Genomic DNA, 7,799 nt, shown 5'->3' with positions numbered 1-7,799 from the left:
TATAGAGCTCCAAGGAGATTATGTTGAAAAATAAAAAAAAATTTACCCAAAAAAAATTGTTTTTATACTTCATTCTAAGCACTTATTGAACTACCCTCGTACATTAATTTTCAAAAATAACAGATTTGAGCTTGCACATTTGATCCGCTGGAGTCATTTTTATAGCAAAATGTTACTACATTACAAATCTCTATTTAATTGTATCGACATTTTTTTTGATAGCGTTATTAGTTACCAATGGGGATTTGACGACCCGGGTTGCGCAGAATCGCGAAACAGGTAATTTAATACGTATCCTACAAGAACTTTTTCAGAATTCAAATTTTTCCAGCACCCAAAATAACTGTTAGCGGTGAGGCGATGACTCGGGTGCGCCGGATCGTGCACTAGTTCATTTTAAACGTCATCTACGAGAACTCATTGAAATTTACATTTTGTCACTAACCCAATCAATTATAAATGGTAAGTTGACGACCTGGGTGCGCAGGATCGTGCACCGAGTTTTTTTACACGTATTCTGCAACAACTTTATCAAAATTCAAACTTGCGTAACATAAAAAATAGCTACCAATGCTTAGGCGATGAGCCATGTTCACCGGATCGTACACTAGATCATTTTAAAGGTCATCTACGAGTACTTTTTAAAATTTAAATTTTGATCATAACCAAAACAATTACAAATGGTGAGTCGGGGACCCGGGTGCGACGGTTCATGCACCAAGTTCTTTAAAACGTTATCAATGAGAACTTTTTAAAAATGTAAATTTTTCCAACACCCGAAATAACTACCAATGGTGAGGCGACGACATAGATGCGCCTGATCGTGCACCAGATCCTTTAAAGAACTTTTTCATAATACAAACTTTTCCAAGATCAAAAATAGCTACTTATGTTGAGGCGACGGCCCAGGTGCGCCAAATAGTGCACCAGGTCATTTAAAACGTCATCTATTTGAACTTTTTAAAAATTTAAGTTTTTTTCACATTCAAAATATCTATCAATAATGAATCGGCGAACCGGTTGCCCAAATTAAAATTTCTAGGAGTTGTTGTAGATAGTTTTTTAAATGACCTGGTGCAAGATGCTGTGCATCCGGGTCGTCAAATCACCTCTTTCAACTGTTTTGGTTATGGGAAAAATTCTTGTACAATACGTATTAAATTACCTGGTGCAGATATATTGTTCTGTATCTGCAACCATTCGAAACAGAAAAAATGTATTCGCAAAAAACTCACGAATCTGTAGCTAGGTCTCGGATACGGGATAGAAAAACTCGACAGTTTCTAAACATAAACCATGAGTGCGTAAACATGCGCAGCTATCGAGGCTGAACAATGTTACTATAATAAAAAAGTGTGTACCCGATACAAAAGTTGAACAGTGTGTGCTCTGTGCTTTAGAACGTCTGATATTCAACTTATGAATGTTGCGGGTTCTACATGAAGAACTGCTTCATGTCACTATTGACTTAATCGAGGTAGATTAGTGGTACTATAGCGACTGTTTTATAATAAAACCGGTAAATTTACAAGTAAAATGAAGAGATTTAATTCCACTTTTTTACCTACAGAGTTCTAATTTATGTGAAGCGTATTAGTCCAAGGTATTAATGAACTAATATAGTTGTATATTTTATTCGGTGTACAAGTCGACGAAGAAAAATAAGGAGCATTGCATAGAGAGAAAGAGAGAGAGAGAGAGAGCAAGTAGAAAAAGAAGTCCGATAGAGTTCTTTCTATCCGGATGAGACTAAAATGTGTTAGTTGCCACACACCATCAGCCCTAAAATCGGCGCTATAGAACATTTTCGATGTATTACACAATAATAAATAGAAAATACTGTTTGGAGTGGTGCTAAAATGAAACCACGATCAGGATCCCAGAGACGTTTAGTTTGCAGAGAAAATAACAGCCTGTAGTTATCTTATTCAAAAAGGGTACAAAAGAAATAATGCAATAAACAGATGAATCTCTAGTTTTCACAGCGAGAATATACGAATGGCTTATAACATGACGTCAAGTTGAAAAGGGGGGCTTTAGTTTCGCGCCAAAGGCTTACGAAATATCAGTAAGCATACAAATATTATATGCAACACAACAAGAACTATAGATATGTATATTAAATTATTATACTCACCAAAAGAATTAACGATGATCGCCAAAGTGAAAACAAAAGTATGGACCATCCTGATTTTCACCGAAGTAAAAAGAACACTGATTAATAGTTTAGTGAATAATTTAGTTAACTAGTGTATACGAGGAATATACAATTGCATCATTAGAGTACAAATATATCAATAAGTAGCTCTTATCTTACATGTATATGAGATAGCGAAGTTATTAGTGACAAGATTGTCCTTCACAGACAAGGCTGTAATTTGAAGAAAAATTTATTATGATAATTATAATTATGACAATTGGATCTCAAGTCTAAAGAAAACTATTATTTGACAGAAAAAATAAATCTTGGGAAATATTATATTACTATGATCTTTCCTTTTAATATCAAATACACATAAATGAGACATTCTTGAACTAAAATCACCATTAATTTTTCTTAGCATTCTGGAATTTTAAAGGAAGACCACCTTCGATTTTGTTCAATTATCCCAACAGTCAGCAATTGAACAACAAACTGGAAAGTGCTTTCTCCCGGAATTTTACCGCGGCGCGATGCAGTAGTACTTAGGTTTGCGGACACTTTCCTCAGCCCGGAATTGTAATTTGAGTACGATTTTTTACCATCCGTTCTTTATTTTCCACCCGCAAAATAGTTATAAGTCATTCCAATTCAAATCATTTTATTCCAATTCAATTTATTCCAATCAAATCTAATCCAATCCAGCGCAGTTCAGCTCAATCAACTCCACTCCATTAAAATCGACTCAATTCTAATTTAATCCAATACAATTCGATCCAATCAATTAATCCTTTCCAATCCACTTTAAACAAATCTAATCCAATACATTACAATTCAGTTCACTTCAATTTACGGCAATCCACTCTATTTCGATCCATTTATATTCACACCATTTCAATCCACTTTACATCACTCAATTCTACTTCACGCCTCTCCAATCCAATCTAATCTAATATAATTCATTTCAATGCAATCCACACCAATAGAATCTACACCTCTTCACGCCAATTACTTTCAATTAAAATCATTCCATTCCACTTTAATTTAATTAATTTATCTGTGGGCTTTCAGTTCAATAGTCATGTTTTTTGTTTACTACACTTTATAATATGTCGATTGCTAATGTCAGCTATGGAAAACCCATGCAAAAAGTGATGAACATAATTGATAATATTTTTTTTTCTAAACATACGATTAGATCTTCCGCAACCCACTTAATGATGTAAGAGTGGATTGAGGTAGAAAAATATGTAAGAGAATTGCCAGCATGTATGACTAGATAAATGTATATCTAAATGATGAATCTAAAATAAGAATAGAAATACGTTGACTTGTCTCCGTCTTCCTCCCTATATTCTTACCATAAGAGGGTCTCTTTCTTTTACACAAGCAAGCTATACGCAGCGGCCAAAAGTCATAATCGCAGTTTTCTGATTAACCTGGCACGAGTCAGATCAACTATGACTTTCGCCCGTCCGCACGTCGGTATTTAAAATCCGTCAAAACATTTAAAAAGCAAAATTCAATTCGTCAGTCGCAAGACACACAGCAAACGATACCATTAAGAGATAAATCTCTAGTTTTTACAGTAAGAACAAACATTTGATTATTATATGATACTAAGCTGAAAAGTAAGAGGGAAAATGCTGACTTATAGTTCAGTGAATAATTTGGTTAATAAGTGTATCATGAAAAATGTTCCATTGCATCATCAGAGTACAAACATATAAATAAGTAGCTCTTATCACACATATATATGGGATCGAGACGCGACGTTATTAATGACAAGATTTCCGTTTGCAGATATGATTATAATTCTAAATTTTTTATTATAATCATTATAATTATGACAATTTGATCTCAAGAGGAAAGTGTTAGCTTTATTTGAAAACTGAGTCACTAATTTTATTAAAATTCGACATTTTCCTACTCATTGAGTGAGCAGTAATGGTTGTTATTTAGATTTTCGTCTACCGTTATTTTCTGTCAATACGAAAACTCCCGAAAAAATTATACGATTGGATTTTCCTTTGTTATACTTTTTAGGCTTAATTAGTCTGTGTTACAGAGACTAATTAAAATAGCTATAACTACCCTATTGAAATCTGGATTAAAAAATTCTAGTTTGCAAGCGGAAATATTTTTTTAGTACACCTTATAGGGACGCTGACCTCAAGTCACCTAGAAAGACGTTTTAAAAAAATATTTACCTATGCCCACTAAGATCTTTCTAATTGCAGATGCACTTTGAAGGTTAGGATTTCCTCTAAAACTGTAAACTGTTCTTATTTTACAATTTCTTATACTATATCTCTTTGAATGCTTGAAATTGATTCCCGAAGCCTCAAATTTCCAGACTGACTAACTGAACAGTTGTAAGAACCAATAAATGCTTTACTATTAAACTGGTAGTAGCCCCAACTATTCATTTTTCTTAGTGTAAGAAAAAATATTAAGAAGAAAAAATGTTTATCAGAAAAAGATCTACAGAATCTATTAAACAATTCGTTTTAATCTATGTATGTGTCAACAAAAATAGGTAAACAGGAAAGTTGTTCAAATCGTGTAAGATACCAATGAAAAATTAATGTATAATAATTAACAAATAATAATGCAACAAAATATGTTAGCATTATTTGGTAGCCTCGAAAAAAATAATCTAAAATAAAAATGTACAGTTTCCAAGGTTTTACTTTGAATTAAAAATTTATTTTAATCCAAAAAACTTTTTTGGGGGTTCCAATCAACGTCATAAATAGTCAGAGGGTAAACTTTTGCTTTTTTTAATTAATTGAAACTTTAATCTTATCCAAAAATTTCGTGAGTTATACTTAAGGAATTCACAAAGATGATTTGAAACGGAAAAAGAAGTTTGTGGATGAATCTTAAAATAAGAATTTCTAGTCTGTAGAATTTTCAAGGTCATCGGTGTATAATCGCATTTGTGTATGCTATTAAAAATGAGTACACCATGGGTGAATAGTGGCTATTAAACATCAGCTGATAGATATGATTATAATGTCCATTTTATACCTAAAAGGTGAAACGGATCCTCACTTTCCCAGAGTAGACAAAAAACTCATTAATGCTTTAATAAATGATTTGTTTATTATTTAATTCCATATCCTATAATAAACATTTTCTGCTTCCACTGCTTTATGTGTTTTTGGGGCATTTTTTGAGCTTAATGAAGAGGAATTTAGAAACAGCTTCTAAGGTCAGATTAGAACAAATATTATTTTTTGAAGAGGAATAAATGAGACACATAATCAATTGTAAATAACAGAATTCTGTGGACACTAATAGGCAGAGAACAATCGGTTCTTTCTTAAGATTTCTTAAAGGGTATTGTAAGAATTTTTCAGTTGTTTTTTTATATATTATAATATTTTATAACAAATAATATTACCCATCATTTAGTTTTCATAGACATAAAATTTTCGATTTCGACGCACAATGTCTGCCGTCGTGCGTGGAAAATGATGGTACGCTACCGCATTAAAAATCTGAATTTTCCGAACGTTAAAGGCTCTCCTTTAATTTCGCTGTCGACGCAGAAATTCATAAGCAATCGACAAAATTTTATTTTTAAAAATATATTTGAAGTACGTTTTAAGTTAAAAAGTGAATCAGAATTTTTTTTTCTAATTTCTTTCTCGTTTGAATTAATGATACACATGCCGTAGAGAATCTTCATTGCAAAAACATTCATGAAACCAACGTCGCAAGTTTGAGTATTTATTTCCTACATGACATTCCTGTATTTCAATTTCATTCATATATTCAACTATACCGCTTATCATGTTCAGTTTTATTCTTGAATGAGGCTTCTTTGTCGCATATAAACCTCGAAGAATCTCAGTATATTCCAGTATTGCAAAAACGTCACCATTGGATGTTGATAATACAATATATTCTCGGGTCGGCACGGAAACATATACATTTTTTTCTACTAGCAGTCGAACTGGTTTATTCGTAGAAATAACATATCTTCGAAATTCGAATCGCCGGTTCTGATTTGCCTGAGGAATAAGCCGAATAAATCCAAGTTGTGTAAGTGAATATCCAAGTACTTTATCAGAAGGAGGTCTGCCTGGAGGAGACGTGGGCCTGGAATCCAAGGAAGGATCCTGAGGAGAAGTGCCGTACGGTGAATGTTGTCTGGCTGAAGAAGAAGAACTTGGATACCCTTCGCCATGAGGATTCCATATGGACTGTAGTGAATCATAATTTGCAAAAGTTGCAATAAAATTGTTTGGGAAGATCGGTTGACGCTTGCCTACTGGACAATCTCTAATTTCATCTGGGGTCAAATGATTTACTTTGCCGCTTATCATATTTATTTTTATTCGCGTAAGATGTCCATCTACCCTATGAATTCCACGGAGTGTGTCACTCGAATCCAATATTGCAAAAATGTCACCATCGGATGTTGATAATACCATATATTCTTGGTGTGGCTCTAAAGAATATCTATGAGGATCGATTCGCACTCGAATTTTTTCATTAATAGGAAAAACATATTTTCGAAATTCAAATCGCTGGTTTGGATTTCTGTAAGGAATTAGCCGAACATAACCAAGTTGTTCGATTGCATAACCAAGTACTTGATAAGAAGAAGCCCTGCCCGGAAAAGACCTGACCCTGTAACGACGAATAGGAGACTCCTCAGGTTCGCTATGACGATTCCATACGGATTGTAGGGAGTCATCATTTGCAAAAGTTTTTATAAAGTTTCGTGGAAAGATTGGGTTTTTTTTGCCTACTGGACAATCCTTAATTTCATCTGGGGTCAGGTCATAAACTTCGCCGCTTATCATATTTATTTTCACTCTTGCATGATCTCTATCGGCCCTATACATTCCACAAAGAAACCCACTAATATCTAATATTGCCAGAACATCACCATTGGGTAGTGATAATACGATATTCTCTTGCGTTGGTACCGGTACCCGTCTATTTTGAGCGGCTCGTCGTCTAATTGGTTTACCGACAGGAAAATAATATCTTCGAAATTCGAATTTAATGTCATTGTTCGTACGGGGATTGAGCCGAAGATATCCAAGTTCCTCAAGTGAATATCCAAGTACTGTAATAGAAGGAGGCGTACCAGCAGGAGACCGAGACCTGGGACGAATAGGAGCCTCCTCTGGGGAAGGCTGGTAATGCGAATTTTGTTTGCCAGCAGAAGAAGAAGGGCCAGGATTACTTTCGCTATAAAGATTCCTGGCAGACTGTGAACTGCATTCTGTAAACATAATACAAGATTTTTTTATCAAAACATTTTTCTGTAATATCGTAAACTAATTTGAGTTTTTATTTGTGGAAAGCATCTTTCTAAAATTTCAGGTAAAGTAACGCGAAATAATTTACCATACGTTTTCATACGTTTCCATATTTACTATGCTCATAACCATAGTTTACATTAGGATTGGTTTTTAATAATTAATATTTCAACTTAGTTTAATGCTGATATAAATTGAAAATGCAAATTATTTATCACATTGGAAATCTTGTTGATGCTTCACACACAATAGAAATTTTATTTCTAGTTTGAAAGTTGATTTTGCCTTTTTTTTAGTTTTTTAAAAAGGAACCGAATGTAGATCCAAGGGGGTCTTTACGGGTACTTCATAGAGGCTCTTTTCGGTTCCTTCGG

The sequence above is a fragment of the Belonocnema kinseyi genome, chromosome 2, assembly GCF_010883055.1.
Source record: "Belonocnema kinseyi isolate 2016_QV_RU_SX_M_011 chromosome 2, B_treatae_v1, whole genome shotgun sequence".
Lineage (NCBI taxonomy): Eukaryota > Metazoa > Arthropoda > Insecta > Hymenoptera > Cynipidae > Belonocnema > Belonocnema kinseyi.
This window is presented reverse-complemented; position numbering follows the sequence as displayed.